Raw genomic sequence first — 20,674 nt, forward strand, 5'->3', positions numbered from 1 at the left:
GAGCTAAAATGTATATTGGAACCCAGACTTAACTATAGACTAGAGTGTAGCTAGGGGCAAACACTCCCTGTAGTTTAGTTTTGTGATCTGTAAAATATAGATAATAATACTTGTCTCACAGGAATTAATTCTCTATTGTTTTAAAACATATTCAGAGACTTAAATGGAAGCCACTACAGAACTGACAAATACTATTGTGTTATATAGTATTGAATATGTACTTTAGTGAATATGAAGAAAATGTTTTAAAATGAGTAATATGTAAATACAGTAGGCATACATTAAAATGACACTACATGGTATTTTTGGGTAATGAAATACCTGCTATGCATGGCTAACAAGCAGTAACAGAAATTGCATACAGACTGCTCAACAGAAAGTTGTAAGTAAATATTTTACAAAAATTGCTCATACTCTTTAACTTGTAGGGACAGTTTCCACTTACTAATTACTGTAATAACCACATGAAATAAGTGATTCTTTTCTCATTTACACAGGTGTAAGTCAGGAGTAACCCTAGTGAAGTTCAATGGAGTTTTTTAGGCATAAAACTATGCTACATGAGAAGAGAATCAGACCCACGATTATTAAAAGCATAAAAATGCTTTTAAAACTGCAGTACAGCATCTTTGTTGTATACATGAATATAGAATTGTGCACGGTGATGGCCTAACAGACCTTGACACTGCAGCCTTCTATTTATTGATAAACTAGATGCAACATAGGCACCAGACAGTTGTTTACACTAGCTTGAGGGAATATTTCCAGTCTATGTGACCATTCAGTCCTCAGCATCTCTTCTGAAAAAGCAATGCATACAAAAGATATAGCAACATATGTGTACCTATATTTTAAAAAATAATTCCCAAATAAAACACTCTACTGCACACACTTCTCCCCCCTGGGGAGAGGATGAGAGGACAAACACATGACATATGTTAGTCATGTTGCTTCATGTGCTCAGATACTATGGTACGAGCGCCATATAAGAACCTCTATAGACTAGAGCTCATAGCAATGCCAAGTAGCATCACTTGTGGAGGTGGCTTTAATGATATAGGTACATTGGGGGAACAGGTTTGAGACCTCCAAATTTATTTCATATTGTCCATTGAACAGTCATAGTAACAGCTTTCACTGCTACTGATCTGAGCTGAAGTGAATGCAGTGAGCTAGAGGTGAAAGGCTCTGTATCCCATTACCAGTCCCCAGAGCCATCCCGTCCCTTCTATTGAATCCACTTTTATTTTTCACAATAGCTTAGTTTTTACTAAACTCTGACACAGTATTGGAATGACACCTCCAGCCTAGCTGAATTGTTGCCACATCAGATTACATTACATTAACCGTGATGTGCCAACACTTCTGTCATCCCAATGTCGTACCATGTCAAGCCCAGGAAATGGATAAAGACAAACACAGTTTTGTTAACAAGGAGGGTTAAACGTATGTTATATTTCCCTTTAGAGGAAAATCAATTTAGAAAAATAAAAGCTCATCACTTTAGATGGGGGGGATGATACTGTGGTTAAAACACTAGATTGACAGTTGGGAGACCTGGGTTCTTTGAACACTTCTGATACAGTGATCCTATGTGACCTTGGGTCAAACAATCTCTGTTTTCTAAACTGCCTCTCCTGCAGAAAAAGACCATAGGGCAGAAGCACATGCAGAGGGGACTCTCCATACACAGATCTCCACATCTCCTGTGTGGAAGGAAAGAGGCAGCTGCCTCCATAGTGCTGTCTCCCTCTTCGTAGAATTCCTTTTGGAGCACGTTGCACCAGGAGTCACCCGGTTGGAGAAGACAAACCATGCTGACTGGAGGTGGAGGATGGGAGGCCCCCTACTGCATGGGGTCAAGGCCAGGAAGGCACACAGACTGGGGCTGCATCACTTGTTCCACATAGCCCTTCTTGTAGCACTGCAGCAGGGATTCCCCTTAAATGGGTCTCTAGGGCAGTCATGACCAAAGACAGTCCCTAGCAGAGCAATTCCATTGGAGCCACACTGCCAGGGAGCAGGAGGAGGTCCCTGGGAGCATTGTTATACTGTGCAAGGACAGGTTCTCCACACAGATATCTGGTTTCCACATTTGGGGACAGATGCAGCAGCTCATTCTGGGGAACAAACACCCTGCCCTCTCTTTCTCTCCCCTCGCCCCCACACACAGTATGATTGGGGGTGGTGGGGGACTGGATGAGAGAAACTTCAGAGATTCCCTCCCCTTGCTTAGCAGCCTCTTGTGGATTTTATCATGGGACTGTGGGAGGAGGCTTGGGTGTGGGGTGGGGTGAAGACTTCATGAGCTTCCCCTCATCTTTACTTACAGATTTTTCCACCAGGGGAAGGGGAGAAGTTGGCCTCTTCTCCCCCCTATAATGGGCAGGAATTTCAGCTCTCAGAACCTGCAGATTTCTGACATCTATGCAGATCTCCTAGAGCCCAGGGTCAGCTGTAGAGAGGCCTGTGCCTTCACAATCCCTTGTATTTCTTTACTGCTCTCCCTAGCATCTGTCAGCAGTGGCCCCTGGAACTCCCCTTGCAGGAGAGGTAGGGAAAAATCCTCAACGCAGAGGGGCTCCACTTTGGACTTAACACCTAAGGCCATATTAACTCCTCATTGGGTTCCTGACATGTTGCTGGGAGTGGAGGGACATACTCATAGTGCATTCATCTCCCCATCCCTACTCTTTGCCTGCCCCTTCCCCTGCATAGTTCTCCCAACCTTATAAAGCATTCTCCATGCAATTTGGATCGGGGGCTGGTGTCATAGAAACAGCTGATCCTTCCATTTCACACATCTGGGGAAGATCTGGATACTCAGGAGATCCTCCATATGTGTCCAGGAAGCACAATCCAGGTATCTGTTTTCTCATTCATGACATAGCAATGACAATACTTAACTATTGTCATCATTACTGGACTAACCCTGGACTGACTCCTGCTCGTTTCCTCACATGTACTCCCCACTCAGGTCTCATGTGATTCTGCCACCCTCAGACCAGGCCTTGGGCTGCAGTCGTCCATGATCAACTATGATTATTTCAGCAGGTCCAATTTACACTCAGGAGCTACAGAGCAGGGTTAGATAAGGAATCTTGTGCCCTATGTAAACTTTGCATTATGGGTATCATTGATGTGAAAAGAGTAGTCTGGAGTACTTTCCATAAGTCACCCACCAGCAGTTACTCCATCCATTAGAAGACAGAATAATTATAGGGAACTGTAACTCTTTTCCACTTTGGCATTTAAATTTTCTACTGTATGTATTGGACACGTATTATATGTTTTCATAGGTGCAGATTTTATTTTGTGTTTAAGAGTTCCAAATGTGTAGCTGTCCAGTAGAGCAATGCAATCCATCTGTAACCATCACAGTACTATGCCTTTTCATATTCATTACAGGGGCAGAGCTCATTCTATTCATATATTCTTTGGTGTCAATAAGGAGGCTGTAATCTGCACAGTACTGAACTTTAAAAGGAAGCCTTTAAGATTCCATATTTGTTTTATTCATTTTATTTAGATATGAGGTTGCCATTTTCATACTTTTGGTTCTTTAAACAACAATTTTCAGTTACAGTGCAAAAATTCTAACTTTAGCATTTTGATTGAATGGCCACATAAAACCCTATAGTTAAGTAACGTTTACAGATGATACTCCCATACCTGGCCTACATCGTGTTGGCATCTTTATTACATCTAAAGGACAGAGTGCATAATATTTGATAAGAAAAGGATTCAAACCACATCTGTAATTATGTTAAATTTAACAGTATGTAAAACTAACCTCGTTAGGTGTCAGTTAAAGTGGCATTTGACCCCAAAGACCTTTTAGTTTTATTAGTCCTCTAATACAATATTAATGAGCTATTTGTGTGGTCTTTTTTTAAAGTCAGTTTTTGTTCTATTATTCAGTCAAAACAAACTAACAATTTTTGTCAGATCTGATCAGCCAGCTAAAATTAGTAACGTTAATGTAAATAAAATTTGTCAAGTCTATTTTCATTCAACTGGTCATTTAAAAACTCTCAGCATGTGAGCCTGAGGTACAATTTGCCCAACAGTCACTTACTTTCATTTAATCAGTGAGTTAAAAGAAAACCAGCAGCCTGAGGTTAATTTTATTTTACAAGTCAGCTTTCATTTGATCGGTTAATTAAAAACAGTAATTGGGGTTATGTTTTAAAGTCAGGTTAAATTCCCTCATTTCTCTTTAAAAACAGTGGAAAGCCAAAAATGCAATCTGTTAAAGGAGTCCTGCCATCAGCCAGTTCAAATCAGAAAGTCTACAGTAAAATTGTCAAGCTGTCAGTTATTTCATACCACAAATAGAACTGGTACTGGTCAGACAACTTAGAATATACAGTTTATTTGAAGAATTTGGTTCTTTTTCCATCAGAGATTTGATATTTTACAAACTTGTTCATTATGTAAAGACTTCAGGACTGAATTCTTCACGACTGACAGGGGAGTTTCTGAATACACACACAGCTTTTAGAGTATTCAGGAATCTTACTCTTTCTGAAAACACACATGTACTTGCAAAAAAATTTGCCAATAATGTTGAAGAGAATTTATATTTTTAGTCAAAACAAAGTTCAGAAGCCTTCCTTTGCAACATTTGCCCCACTCCAATTACTATTCTTAAACACTGAGGTAAACATTGAATGGTAAATTATACCATGAAGTCCATGGGAATACATGTGGAGTAAGATACTGATCACTGTAAATAGGGTACAACAATGTAGCCAAAATAACTTAGGGACCATTTCTGTTGACCTCTCCAGGGTAGCACATAATGTACACTCAAGGGGCAATCCAGGTCATTATGCACTGATCATCTGTTTTGCTCCCCATCTCCCTCTCTAAGAGATCAGAAGGTTATCTTTCCTCAAGTATGTACTGCAGTGACTTTAGCTCAAAATAAATCAAAGGCCTTGTTTATACTCAAAAACTTTACCAGTATAACTGAACAAAAATTGGAATTTCCATCCTGCAGCAAATTCCAATATTTCAACATTTGATTTCATCTCCAACTGGGATGACTGCTTGAAATATTGAAATTTCAATTTGGAAATGGTGAAACAGTTTGTTTTCACAGTTTCAATTGAAATGAAATATTTCAAACAATATCCCCTGAATCAAAATGTTTCATTTCAAGTCAGTTCAACATTCAATTGCATTCCTTTATGGTGCTATATTGCCTCAGAAGAGCTGGAATTTGGGAGCCTGATATCTCATTATCCCCTATGGGCCAGGCTCCCCGGCTGGACTGTATCTGCCATGATGCACCACACAGTTTGGCCAGAGGTGAGATCATTACTGGAGATGTAGTCTGACCAAGAAGCCTGCCCAGTGCAATAGAAAATGTAGTTTAACGTTGAACTCACTTGAAACAACATATTTCATTATTGGTTTTCCTGACCAAAAAACATACAAAAATTACAAAAACTGAAATTTTTCAGATAAATTTTTGATTTTGTGGGAACTGCAATTTCCAGCAAAAATAATAATAAAAAAATTCCAACAAAAAATTCCTGACCAGCTCTACTCCAATTGTAGATGCAGTTATGCTATAGACTTTTACTATGCACAGTTATAGTTATGCACTTTTTTGCCAGTATACCTGTGTCTACACTAGGGCTTTTGATGGATTTGAGAGGCACAAGCAATGTAGAATTGAAGACAAAAGTGCTTATACTTCTAGGGTACTACTCTCCCCAACATCTTCCTATCTTTCTCTTACTCTTAGGAAGAAAAAATGCTAGAGCCCCTCTTAATACAGTATCAAGCCTCCTGCTTTATCATCTCACGTCTCCTTCTGTGTTATGTTTCCTCTTTCTAATTTCTTAACTTGGGCAATGGGCTTTCACCCTCCTTCTTCCTTTGGACAATTTGACCAGATGAAACTAAAATATTTCTCTTTCCTTTGAAGCAGCAGGAGGCTAATATCTTAGGTGGTTGTTAACTATCACTTTTAACTTTCTTCCATTCATGCTTTCCAGCTTATTTGGTTGTACTCAATGCAGATCCCTTATGATTTGTCTCTCTGGGCCAGTTAGCTTTTTACTTTCACACTAAGGTACTGGACAAGTGAGTAATACTGCCCAATAGCCAGATGCATTATTATTACATATAATAAATGTGTTTATCATAAGATTATCAAAATATGATTTTTTCTCATATACTCTCCAGTCCAACAATATCGCCCAGCCAGCCAGAATCCCTTCTTGGAGCATGGAATCCTCTGAAGAAGTGACAATTCTAAAGTATAACAGATTCATAATAGGACTTCAGTTTACCTTGTTTCTGCCTCATAGATGTCATGGGAAGATAATACCTTCTGACATTCTCTCTCTCTCTCTCTCTCAACAAGGGCCTGATTTTACACCTAATTCTCACAGGTGTAAATGAGTCCACAAAGTGCAAGGCGCAGAGGATCAGGCTTAAAAGCTGCTAATAGCAGACATATAATAAAATATGTTACTGATGCTACCAGACATGTCTGTGATGTGTTTTACCAACTCAGTACAGAAGGATGGTAAATAGGAGATACAACAGATGTGTCATCAATCGCCAAGTTAAGAATAGTGTATGGCCTTTTCCTATGAAGAACTGGAGTTCAGAATCTAAAAAAACATCACCGTTGAGACTTACTAAGTGTTTTGCATCAAAATGCCCACTTTTTATACATCATAATGTGTGTATATAAAAGTGTTGCTCATTAGAATAGCTTCATGAGAGGTGAATGTCTCCGGTAGTTTTCATGATTGTCCCAGGATGGATAGCAGTTATATAATGTTAATGGAGCATACTTCAGAACAATACAATGCAGGACCCTCAATCTCAAATAGCACACAACAAGTCTGAGACATCAACATTTCAGTTCTCTTCATATTTACGAGGCCTCTCAACATTTCTTAAAACTAAACAATGTTGCCTCATCCTTAAGACTGCAAACCCCAAAGCCCACCTCCCAAATCAAGTTTTGGCACTAAACCCTTTAAAATAGTTGACTGGGTGAAGGGTATACTTGCAGCTTGCACTGAGTACAATGGAATGTAAATATGCTGGTGAAGCTATACGATAGTGCAAACCAGTGGTCATCAATAACTCTTTATACCATGGCACAAATTCCAGCTTTGGGGACAGCTCCAATGGCTACATCTGAGCACTTCCAAAATGAAAATGGTTCAGGGCTCTTATGATGCTCTGCACAATGCCCAACAATAGGTATTGCCACACAAGGCTTAGCACAGGAAGAATCTGGGAAGTACTCTGGATCCTCTCGTGGTTTCCCTAGCAACCCCACAATAGGAGGGGATGCATATAATTTTTTCTGAGGGTTGCCATGACTAAACTACTGTTCCAAAAGTCTTGAAAAATATCCAGGTTTAAAAACTAGTCCTTTCTTTGAATGTGATATGAGGCAATTGAAAATGGATGCAACCACTGACCAGAAATGAGAAACATGGTCCTCCCAACTTTCCTTCCTCTGGTCTCCTCCAACATATGGCCAAACCTAGATATTCCAAACTCTCCCTTCTAAACAGAGTGTATATTACAACAGGTCAGGAGCACTGCTGGATCAGAGGCTCCCCACTTCTCCCTCTCCTGCACAATAAGACCCCCATGGTTCACAACTTCTCTGCCCTCTAGACTCAGGTCAAGGGAATGAGCATCCAATCTGGGGCTCCAAGATGTTCCTACTCCATTATCTTGGGGCCATAGTCATCACCAGTTGTGATCCATGGCTTTTTAGGGGCACTGAAACCCCCTTTCTGTACCCCCACAAATAAGTCATCAAACAAGCTTACTAACCACTTTACCTATCAAATTTGAAAATAAGATCTGATTTCCCTCTTTGTCACCTCAGATTTACACCAGTGTAGGCCCCTTGGATTACTTCTGATTTATGGACATGATTGTGAAAGAATAATTAGGTCTACTGTTGCTCACTGCTAGAGCACAGATGCTGGAATCATTGATTTGGTTTAATTGTGACATTGACCATATTACTGATTCGAAGTTCTAAATTAAATAATTTAGCTAAGTCAGAGCTGTGCTTTTAAAGCAGATTCATTTCAGTTTTTCAAATAACAAAAGCAAAGTTAGATGAAAGTTTTAAAAACACTATTCAAGAATTGAAGCCACTAATTTCATTCCTCATTCTTATCCCTCTGTAAAGTTTTATTAAAAAGTAAGAGAAAACCAGTCTACACAATGAGGCCTGTATCAGGTGTACACAGGACAACTGACCTTCTTGGCTATTTGTTGTCAGAGGCCCTTGATGTTCACAGGTTTCAGATCACATTAGCTCACATTGGATTGATGGGGAAGAAAGAGCTGTAGCTCTGCCCGACTGTTGACACTTTAATGTTCCCCATAAACACCCCAGGTTCTGGCTGCCACTGGTTATTTGTCAGAACTGGCAGTCATTCAGTGGTTGTTTGGGTGGGATAATCTATGTGTTGGCATATGGATGCTCTTGTTAAGTGACTTTTCACCTGTTGGTTTGTAATTACCCTTTAAGAAGCAGCATCGTGACCTCTACACTTCAAAGGAAGAAAACTTGGAGTCATGGGCGGCATGTAATGGAGGCTAGTGGACGCTAAGCCTCCCCAAACCTCCACTAACACTCCCTGCCATGGCCCCAGGGCCAGCCCATAGAGGGGCTCAGAGCTCCTCCAGGGGGCTGAGTCGCAGGGTGGCTCAGGCAGGCGGGCGGGCCAGGGCTTGGGTCAGCCAGGGCAACTTGTGCAATTCAGGGCTCAGGGCGGCTCGGGCACGCAGATAGGCTGGGGCTGCTCGGGCAGGCATGCAGGCCGGGGTTTGGGGCAGCTAGGGCAGGTGGGCAGGCCAGCTAGGGCAGCTTATGCAGGTCAGGGCTCAAGGTGGCTCAGGAGGGCCAGCTGGCTGGGCTGGTGCGCAGGATGGCTCAGGCCAGCAGGCCGGCACACAGGACGGCTTGGGCAGGCTGGCCAAGGCTCAGGGTGGCTCGGATGGGCGAGCCAGTCAGGGCTCAGGGTGGCTGGGTGGGCCAGCCAGTGCCCCTCCAGCCACAGTGAGAGGCCCTTTGCCCCTGGCTGGTGAAACCAGGGGAGTGGGGGCAGAGTGGAGGCAGGGCCTCGGACAGAAGGGGTGGGCTAGGGTGCTATCCTCCCCGGATGGGTGGTTCAATGCGCTGGATTGAATTTTAAAGTGCCAGAAGCCAGCATGGGGACTGATGGGAGCCAGAAGCAGCTGCCAAGTGAGAACAGTGAAGTGACTGTTGCTGAAACCAGTCCCAGAGGAGGCTTTGGAGCACGCGCAGCAGCAGCACATCTTGGGGCCATACTCTGAGGAGTTGTTTGAACTCCCCACCAGGAACAGCCTTCTGCAGAGCCTGGAGCAGACATTGAAAGGACAGAAGCCACCTCTGATCCTGGCTGGGATTGGTTCCTCTTCCTCCACACTTCTCACCATGTGGAATTAAAAATGGCTACTGGGAAATGCAAACTGTAAATGTTCCTTGAAAGCGAATTTTTATTTGAGAAGGCACAGATTTTTGCTAGAGCATTGCTGTTTCTTAAAACTAATAACCTTACATTGTCACACCTGTAAGAACACCCCTCTGTAACCACTCAGAGCTATAGCAAGCCACTTGAAAACAGTGGAGGGAGGCGGAAATGTTTTCCATTTACAAATCTAGTCCAGTGCAGTTAAAGGTGGCCCATGAAGTCCATCAGTGACAAATCATTTGTGCCAAATTCAACTGGGGTTTGAAATTTTGTCCACATGTGTCAGGGGCTGGGGGACAAAGGGGATGGCAGTGGAGTTCTGTATGTTTGCATGCAGCCATAACAGGCAAAGCCATGTGGATGCTAATACAGCATCCTGTTGCTTCTCTCGTGAATTCTGACCCTATCCCGAGCATTGATAGCTGCAAACTTTTCCTGACGCAGGAACTCCAGCTAGATAGTCACATTTTGGGAAAGGGCAAATTTGCCAGGGCCATCTCAGCAGCTCACCAGCTCACTTCACTCATAGATGTACTGTCCATATGTTTGAATACTTCGGTTGCATAAAACTACAGGTTTCCCACCAGTCGCTTGGAATAACATCTCCCTGTGACAGTGGGGCACCACAAGAACAATTATGTCCTCCAAAATGTGGAAGGCCTGGAAAAATAGAAAAAGCTTTTGTAGCACAGCCACTGATGGCACCTCCCAACCCCCCACCCCCACCCCCACCCAACCCAAGTAGTTCTGCAATTTTTGGAAAACAAAAATAACTTTGAATTTTTAACTTACCATTGTCTCTGCACATCGTTCTCTGTAGCTAATCAGGCTGTGTCCAGGGAGCTTCTGTGATCTGAAGCATCCCTTTCATAATATATTCAAGTTCAGCTTGGAAAAGTAACAGTTCATCTCCTTAAAATTCCACAAGGGTTTTTTCTGTGCTCCTGCACTGAGCTATTTGAAACAATAACCCTTTGGGTCTTGTCCTGTTCCAGGCTTCTCAATCTCTACTTGCTGCAGTATCTTCACAGCTCACCCAGAGGCCTGGACCAATGTACCTTCATGGACCATTCCAATGGGAAGCGTTTCCATAAGGAACTTATGGTTGAAGTTCTGGACAGGGCTAACAGGCAACCAAACGCTTCTAAAGCAAGAAGTAGGAATTATACCAAATGACAGACAGTATCATCTAGTGATTATAAAAGTACCTTTTAGGGACAGTTTCTAAATGAAATGTTAACACAGAGAGATTCAATGTATACAGAATAGCTAGAAGGGGAAGAAGAGCTCGACGGATGGTGTGACCTAAGAATCTCTTAATGCCAACTGGAAAGGGAGTGTAGAGGAATTACAGAACTCTCGTGAGTCTGGTGTGTACATTCTAATTCACCAAAGAATGTTGTGAGGTCTCAAATGAAAGCCAGTGTCACTTTGGTCATTCATATTGTTGTGAAATGTATATACAGATACTATGTACCGGTATATACAGATAACTGTATATACAGATACTATATATTTTCAGTATATTCACTGAAAATATATTTTTAAAGTCTTTATCGATGTATTACCCTGTTTCCCCGAAAATAAGACAGTGTCTTATATTAATTTTTGCTCCCAAAGATGCGCTAGGTCTTATTTTCAGGGGATGTCTTATTTTTCAGAAATGAAAAATGCCTTATTATCGGTGGATGCCTTATTATCGGGGAGGTCTTATTATCGCGGGGATGCCTTATATTACAACGAGAGGCAAAACTGTAAGTAGGCCTTATTTTCGGAGGATGTCTTATTTTCGGGGAAACAGAGTAGTAACCAGCAAAGGTGAAAAACACATTTTCCTCTAGACAGGAGGTAAGAAATGTGTCTCTCTCTGTCGGGATGTAAATCAAGCATTGTAAGTTAACACAATAGACGCCCATTTCCATACAAAGTCAGATGTTAACAAAGTGATGTGAAGTCAACAAGGAAGAAGCATATAGGAAAAACAAGCCACCAAGAGTTATCCTGCCTAAGACTACAGGTAATGAACTTTGCGAGTATTTATAGAAGGCAAAGAAGACACCCTTGTATCCTGCACCTAGGAGGTAAATGGACAGTACATTTGTGTTCATGAAAAAAAGGTGGACTTTGGGTGAGATAAACATCTTTAGACAGGAGGTTAACCTGTTAGTTAAGTTTATTCTCTAGAAAGCATGTTATGATTTTGTTTTATATGTCTCCATTTGTGTCCAGTATCTTCACTCACAGTCTCCTGAAACTGTAGTCTTTGATAATAAACTTATTCTTGTTTTCACTATAAACATATCACAGTGCTGTGGTGTTAAGTAAAGTGCTAGTCCTAAACAGATTTTTACTAGCTGGTGTGTACTATTCCTTTAGGGACAGCAGGCCTGGTATTTCTGTGAGTGTTCAGTGGATACAAGCTGGATACTACATGAAACAGTTGGAAAGGACTCAGGGATTAGTGTGTTCCATTCTTTACTCTGCACAGTGAGTGAGGCCTGCAGAGCCCTGGAAGGGGGAGCTTGTGCTGCCACAGACTTTTGGTTTCAGGGAGCTGATCCACAGCAAGCATACACAATACACCTTCGCATTAAGAGCAGGTAGTGGTGAGGTGCCTTACAACCCTGGGTACTCCTGGGGAGTGTCACAGATGGTGCTACATATCAAAAATGAATCAACCCTGATCAAAACAAACAAAAAAGCTTGTATAAAACATCAGCAAGGGAAAATGCTGGGTCTCATGGGAATATAAAGGGAATCCTGGTCTCTTGGTCACATTCCAGTTCAGGTAATTACATCCTGCCTAGCTAAATATCCTCTGCAATTTCAGTTCAATATGTGATCCTTCATTTCTTGTCCTGAATTACTACATAGAGTCCAGAGAAAGATGCATTTCACTGGTGGGTGGAGTGATACCTTGGTATAGATTGTATAGATTGTAAATCAGATTAAGTTTCTAAAGCCTTTTGGGGTATATCATTATTATTTAACACCCCACAAACATGTGCTGTTGCTTTGCTGAACAAACAGGTGGGCATGATCCCTGGCCTAAAAATATGAACAGTGCTATATAACTATGAAATTATTATTTATTAATTAATTATCATCAGGGAGTGGTGTGGGGGATAGATGATGACAACTTATTTTTTACCTCACAGTCCCCCAGTATGAAAAGTTGTGGAAGATTTATATTTATGCCTGAATGGTCTTTATTTTTCCTGAGTTTAAATCAGCATCTCAGCATTCTTTTTAATGCAGCTTCTGCTAAACGAATAAAAATATTTCATCATAAATATTTCAGAGAATATTATATAAGGAGTCACCATTCCTCAGCAAATCAAATTCTTCACCTGGAGCAAAAAGCATTGAAGTGGTTTCCAAACTTTTTACTAAGGTGACCCACCAACTTCAGTTTGTCTTTTTGCAACCCACTGTTACATATATCACCCTCCACCCCGGCACTGCAGCACTTGTCCCAGAACAATTTGGATATATCCACTACAACAACATACAGGTTATTGCAGAACTCCTTAACATAAAGGCAGTCCAAAAGTACTGTTCTACTAAGTTACATATGACGAAGGCTAGGTTTTAGTTACGGGTATTTTTAGTAAAAATCATGGACAGGTCACGGGCAGTAAACAAAAATTCACGGCCCGTGACCTGTCCATGACTTATACTATATACCCCTGACTAAAACTTGGGTGCTCTGGGGCAGAGGGCAGCCCGGGGCACCACAGGTGTTCTGGGGGGGGTGTCCTGGGGGTACCACGGCTGTTGTGTGGTGGTTGGCAACGTGCAGCCCGGGTCCCCTGCTGCTGCTGGGGGGGGGAAGTGGGCAGTGGGCAGTGGCCCAGGACCCCCGCTGCTGTGTGGGGAAGTGGGGGGCACGGCAGCCTGAGACCCCCCACTGCTGCGTGACTTCCATGACCTCCATGACAGATGCACAGCCTTACATATGACTGAAGCAGACAGTTTTAAAATGTTTGCATTTTATCCACCTACAGCACACATACGCAAGGTGGCACTATATCTATAAGGACAAAAAAACAAAAAAAATAGTGCACCAATTCCTGTAGTAGTCAGCATTTTTCTGAGCCAACATTCTCCTGGTAGCAAAATATTTATGTGAGGAAACATTGTCTTTTTCCTGAGAAGTATGGTTGGTTAAAAATATATTCTTCCTTGAAAATACCATGGGCCTGATTCTCACCTGCCTGGCCCCTTCTGTAGTCATTCACAGCTATGCCAAGTGGGGGTAAAATAATACCTCTGGAGCTAGTGCCAAATTCTTATTTGGCAAACTATTGGAGTGCACAGGTGTGAGGAACAATACAAGGTGTAAGGAAAGTGGAGAACCAGTCCCTGTGTCTCTCATTAAGTCCTATCACAGGGGTCAGCAACGTTTGGCACGCGACTCGCCAGGGTAAGCACCCTGGCGGGCCGGGCCAGTTTATTTACCTGCTGATACGGCAGGTTCGGCCGATCGCGGCCCCCACTGGCCGCGGTTCGCCGTCCCGGGCCAATGGGGGCAGCGAGAAGCCGCGGCCAGCACATCGCTAGCCCATGCCGTTTCCCGCCGCCCCCATTGGACCGGGACGGTGAACCGCAGCCAGTGGGGGCCGCAATTGTCAGCAGGTAAATAAAACTGGCCCGGCCCACCAGGGTGCTTACCTGGGCGAGCCGTGTGCCAAACATTGCCGACCCCTGTCCTACCAGATGTGCTTTAGAGTGCAGTGACTCTTAAAATGCAAATATACTCTCCTCAACCAAATATTGTGTCTACCTTACAATACAAGTAAACTGTTTACCCCTCTCTGCACATAGGGCAGAACTCTGCTTCCACAGATCTCAGTGGCTGAACCATCTCCACCCCAACTCTTTCAATGGCACATGATACAGGGCCCTTACAGATACAGGGTCTGCAATAACGAACGACACCCACACAAAGTATGATGGCATGTGTAATTCATTTAGCAGTCACAGTGTTTCTTTCTCTGCATCTTGACCTTCAAACTCTCTCACTTAAAGTTGTTGCTTTTGGCAGCAACAAAAGCCCCCAACCACAGAGGGGGGAGGGGAAGAGGGTAGTGATGAAATGGAAATCAGGCATCTGCCCAAAGTTTAGACGCCGGGAAGAATAACATTTCCAAGTTATTTTTTCCCATTAGAAATAAGGCGGGGAAAGGCCATGATAGACTCTGAAAATGTGAGATGTTAGAACAGCATGACCTTTGGTAATAAAATACAATAGTAATTAATAGCACTTATAAACTCCCTTCCAATGTTCTCAAGGCACTTTACAAAGGTGGGAAAGGAACAGCATCCCCTTTGTACAAATGAGGATACTTAGACACAGAGAGATGAAGTGATGGTTCCATAGCAAGGTGTCCCCATCTTTACTGTTGCTTTTTCCTCTTTCTCCCATTTGTCTTCTTATCCATCTGTTGTGCCTTGTCCCAATCTGAGATAGTGGGCATGTTGGGCCAGGCTCTGTCTTTGGTTTGCTCATATGGACAATGCCTAGCACCATGGGGCCAAGATCCCTGATTGGGGCTTATAGTAGCTACTGCAATAGGAATAATAATAAGGAATAATAATAAAGACAGTGGTGAAGTCAGGAATAAAACCAGGCCCCCTTGATTCCTAGCCTGTGTTCTAGCCACTACATTAGGCTCATAGACTCATAGACTTTAAGGTCAGAAAGGACCATTATGATCATCTGGTCTGACCCCCTGCATGCTGCAGGCCACAAAACCGTCCCTACCCCTTCCCTGGACTCTGCTGTAGAAGTCCCCAATCCTGTGTTTTAGTGACTTCAATCGGCAGAGACCCTCCTGCTAGTGATCCCTGCCCCATGCTGCGGAGGAAGGCGAAAAACCTCCAGAGGCTCAGCCAATCTACCCTGGAGGAAAATTCCTTCCCAACCCCAAATATGGCGATCAGTAAGACCCCGAGCATGTAGGCAAGAGTTTCTAGCCTGACCCCTGTTAGCCATTATACTATTTACGTACCATTGCTTTGTTTTCCTTGACTACTATGTTTTACCATTAAACCATTCCCTCCATAAACTTATCTAACTTAAACTTAAAACCAGACAGGTCCGTCGCCCCCACCGTTTCCCTCGGAAGGCCGTTCCAATATTTCACCCCTCTGATGGTCAGAAACCTTCGTCTAATTTCAAGCCTGAACTTCCCCACGGCCAGTTTATATCCATTCGTTCTCGTGTCCACATTAGTACTAAGCTGGAATAATTCCTCTTCCTCCCTTGTATTTATCCTTCTGATATATTTAAAGATAGCAATCATATCCCCCCTCAGCCTTCACTTTGTCAGACTAAACAACCCAAGCTCCTCTAGTCTCCTTTCATACGACAGGTTTTCCATTCCTCTGATCATCCTAGTCGCCCTTCTCTGCACCCGTTCCAGTTTGAGTTCATCTTTTTTAAACATGGGAGACCAGAACTGCACACAGTACTCCAAATGAGGTCTCACCAGCACCTTATACAACGGAAGCAGGACCTCCTTATCCCTACTAGATATACCTCGCCTAATGCATCCCAAGACCGCATTGGCTTTTTTCACCGCCACGTCACATTGTCGACTCATAGTCATCCTGCGGTCTACAAGGACCCCTCGGTCCTTCTCCTCTTCCGTTACTTCTAACCAATGCGTCCCCATCTTGTAACTAAAATTGTTATTAGTCATCCCCAAGTGCACCACCTTACACTTTTCACTATTACATTTCATCCTATTTCTGATACTCCAATTCACAAGCTCATTCAAGTCTCCCTGCAGAATATCCCTATCCTCCTCCGAATTTGCAACGCCTCCCACCTTCGTATCATCAGCAAACTTTATCAGCCCACTCCTGCAATCGGTTCCGAGGTCAGTTATAAATAGATTAAATAAGATGGGTCCCAAAACTGAACCTTGAGGCACTCCACTAGTAACCTCCCTCCAACCTGACAGTTCACCCTTTAATACGACCCGCTGCATTCTCCCCATTAACCAATTCCTTATCCACCTCTGGATTTTCGTATCGATCCCCATGTTTTCCAATTTAACCAATAATTCCTCATGGGGTACAGTATCCAACGCTTTACTGAAATCCAGGTATATTAGGTCCACCGCATTTCCCTTATCTAATAAGTCCGTTACTTTGTCAAAGAAGGAGATCAGATTCGTTTGGCACGATCTGCCCTTCGTAAAACCATGTTGTAATTTATCGCATTTGCCATTAACCTCAAGGTCCTCAACTAGTTTCTCTTTCAGAATTTTCTCCAGCAGCTTGCACACTACAGATGTTAAACTAACAGGCCTGTAGTTACCAGGATCACTTTTTTTTCCCTTTCTTGAAAATAGGAACCACGTTAGCTATTCTCCAGTCTAACGGGACCACCCCCGAGTTTACAGATTCATTAAATATTATCGCTAATGGGCCTGCTATTTCCCGTGCCAATTCCTTCAATATTCTCGGATGAAGATCGTCCGGTCCTCCCGATTTAGCCACATTAAGGTGTTCAAGTTTTGTTTCTACCTCGGATACGGTAATCCCCCATCCTGTATGCCCCTGTATGCTGCCTCCTTAACCTCCCAAACACAATGCTTTATACCATAGAACTATAATTTTATTAGTGGGATAATGTCAGGATAAAAATAATGGAGTCCAGGCACTATTACATAGAGCAAAAAGGAGCAGGAAAATGGAAATGTCACCAAAACAGTATGGGCTATGCCTTAAGGGAAAAGTTCCTGTGCAATATCTCACCCTACCACTGCATAGCTGCCAACAGACCCTCTCCAGCAACTAAAGGCAGCCTGGCAGCAAAGGAGAAGTCAGGGCCCAGTCTGTGCAGCATGATTGCCTCTCAAATTGGTATAATTCAGACCACAGTGACATGCCTACATTAGCACTTCTGTGAGCAGCATTACTTCACCCTTCACACCAGGGGCATTCAATCAGAGGAGTTATATGGATTATTAAGACTGAAAAAACTTTACAATTCTAATTTAGTTTTCATTATTTTTTGCTGTAAATTTCAAATTTGTCATGTATTTTATTTATTTAGGGGCAGATTGTGACTAGCCATAATGCAGCCACACAAGGGAATAAAATTCTCCATGAGGGCTGTCACGCTATCTGGAGTGGCTTGTGACCATGAGTTCCAATCTCAGGGCAGACTGTCAAAAACAGGGCACGCACCCCAAACTGATAGTAAGTTTTATAACTAGATTTCACCAAGTTAGTAACAAATGTGAACTCCTAGATCACTATAACAGTCTCATCATGAACAGGGCCAGCTCTACTATTTTTGCTGCCCAAAGCAGCGCGCCGAATTGCCGCCGTGGACGGCGGGGGAAGTCTGTGTGCTGTTAGGGCGGCACACGCGTTTCCGCAGCAGCGGCAATTCGGCAGCAGCTTCTATCTTCAGCCAGAAGACAGAAGCCACCGAATTGCCCCCGCGGGCAGGGCCAGCTCCAGGCACCAGCCCACCAAGCTTGTGCTTGGGGCGGCACCTGGAGGGGGGCGGCGCGGTGCGGTGTGGCGCTCCGGCTCCGGGGAGAGCGGGGCCACGGCCAGGCTCGCCGCCCTCCCCGCAGCGCTCTGGCCGCAGGGGAGAGCGGAGCCCCGGCCGAGGCTGGCTGCCGGGGAGAGTGGAGCCCCGGCTGGGGCTCACCGCCCTCCCCCCGGTGCTCTGGCCGCCGGGGAGAGCGGAGCCCCGGCCTGGCACTCCGCCTTCCTCCCAGGGCTCCAGCTGCCCTCCTCCCTGGAGCCCTCCCCCCGGCCGCCGGGGAGAGCGGAGCCCCCGCCAGGCACTCCGCCCTCCCCCCACGGCTCCGGCCGCCCTCCCCCCCGGAGCCCTCCCCCAGCCGCTGGGGAGAGCCTCACCGCCCTTGCCCCGGGTGTCCGGCCGCCCTCCACCCCCGCGCCCTCCCCTGCCACGTGGGGGGGGGGGGCCCGCCGGACGCTTTTTTGCCTGGGGCGGCAAAAAAGCCAGAGCTGGCCCTGCCCGCGGGCAGCTGAACATAGAAGCTGCTGCCAAATTGCCGCCACTGCAGAAACGCACGTGCTGCCCCAACGGCACACGGACTGCGCCCGCCGTCCACGGCGGCAATTCAGCGCACTGCTTGGAGCGGCAAAAACACATGGAATGCTGCCCCTTGCAGATTGCTGCCCCAAGCACCTGCTTGGAATGCTGGTGCCTGGAGCCAGCCCTGACCATGAAGTCACTGACAGTGCCCTTAGACTCTCCTGTCTATCTTGCCACCAAGGCAAGCTGGACTCAGTGATAAATGCTCACTTACACCAAAAATCACACAATATTCAGGTTGCTTCCAGGCCCAAGAGACCAGTCACTTACCCCAGATCACTTGGCACCCTAGATCTTACACCAAAGACAACACCTGTAGCTAATGCTGTAATAAACTAAAGGTTTATTAATGAGGAAAAAGAAATGAGAGTGTTATTTGCAGGTTAATGCAAGAAAACATATACACAGATGAGTTGCAATCTAAATCCTAAGAGTAACCGTTTTGTAGTGATGTGTCAATTCAAAGTGTCTTTCAGGGCAGGCCCAGGAGGTAATGTCTGGGGATCTCTGGCTTCAGTCTCTGGCCCTGTGAGAGTTCAAACAGCAGAGATGGAAAATTTTCCTGTGTCTTTGTTTTACCTCATTCATTCAGCCTCCAAGTCTATAGAACAAACTTCCAAGCATGTAGCATTTCCAAGATGCGATAACTAATCCTTTGTATTGGGATGTTCCTTGATGGCCCATCTGCTTTTGATAGTTCTTCTGGACCGGTGGAGGCGGGGGGACACTCTTTCCATCTGGGTTTACAAGTTTAGGGCAAACATTTTCAAGGTTATAAAGCAAAAATTATTCCTTACAGCATAGAATACAGACATAACAAATAAGATTAATGCGTGCAGCAACTTACAAACATTCTATAGAGTCTAAACATTAAATACATTCTTATAAGACTAATACCTGTTTTGAGCAACACTAATATGTAAGTCAACTGGTCTGGTCTCCAGCTGTGAATTTGTCAGTTCTTAGCTAATGCCTGCAACCTTGGCAAGAACTGGCTCCTGGCCTGCCAATGTCACAAGGAAGACTTTGATTTTAGCTCCAGAGGCTAAGGGGAGCAAGGGGCTGCGCACTAGATGCTCTCCCAGGGAATCAGGTGGAGGCATCACTCCACCTATCTCTCTCCCACCTCCCTCACTGGCCACCTAGGGGGGAATAAGTAGCATTACTCTCCTTTTCTCCAATGCAACTGGAGCACTTTAGCTGCAGGTTCTCCTGCTGTGGCAAACTACATCTGTACGCTTCCCCTTACTCAGGAAAGTGCACACAGGTACTAATTCAGTAAGGTTCTTACACACATATATAACTGTAAGCACAAGAGAAACTCCAATGGGACTATTCATGTGCTCAACGTTATGCACATGCTTAAGTACCTTGCTGAATCAGAGACAAAATGCAACATTTAGCCCAGAGAAATTTGCCCACCTCTGTACACGATTAGAGGTAAAGTTCAGAATCTCTGACTGTATCCTTACATCCTCACTTTTTCATTGATTCAGCCTCCATCATGTAACTCTTACTCATGCCAGTAGACTCCTCTAGCTCAATGGACTTCCCAGGTGGATAAAGCTTGCAGAATCTGATAAACATAGATAGATGGGGGGCATTTTCAGCAGCACAATTGACCTTTCGTTGCTATAGGCAAAATGGTTTTGCATATATTAGAATAAAAATATACCGCGTGTGGGTAAGAACACCTGGTTTTCAGCTACAGCAGGTAGCACGTTTTGCTAACAACCCCTGAATGGTACTGCTGCAGCAGCAGCACAGTTTGAGCTCTCCTGTGTTCATCACACCCACTGTTAATGGATAAGTTGGTTTTGTTTATTTTGGCTTTGCTTCTTCACCAACACGCCAAGGCACCACAGCGGCGTGTCTTCTCTAATTTTACACCGGTGTGGGGCAGGGCAGTCACTTAGCAAAAAAAAGCTGCTAGCCAATGGAGCAACAACAAACAACAACAACAAAAGAGCAACTTCAGAGGGGAGTGGGCCAGGAATTTCTTTGAGCCTGGAACTGCCTGAAGTTAATTGTTCACATAAGAAGAATAAACTGGTGGTGCTATAATTGAATTTTT

Source organism: Trachemys scripta, chromosome 5 (genome assembly GCF_013100865.1).
Source record: "Trachemys scripta elegans isolate TJP31775 chromosome 5, CAS_Tse_1.0, whole genome shotgun sequence".
NCBI lineage: Eukaryota > Metazoa > Chordata > Testudines > Emydidae > Trachemys > Trachemys scripta.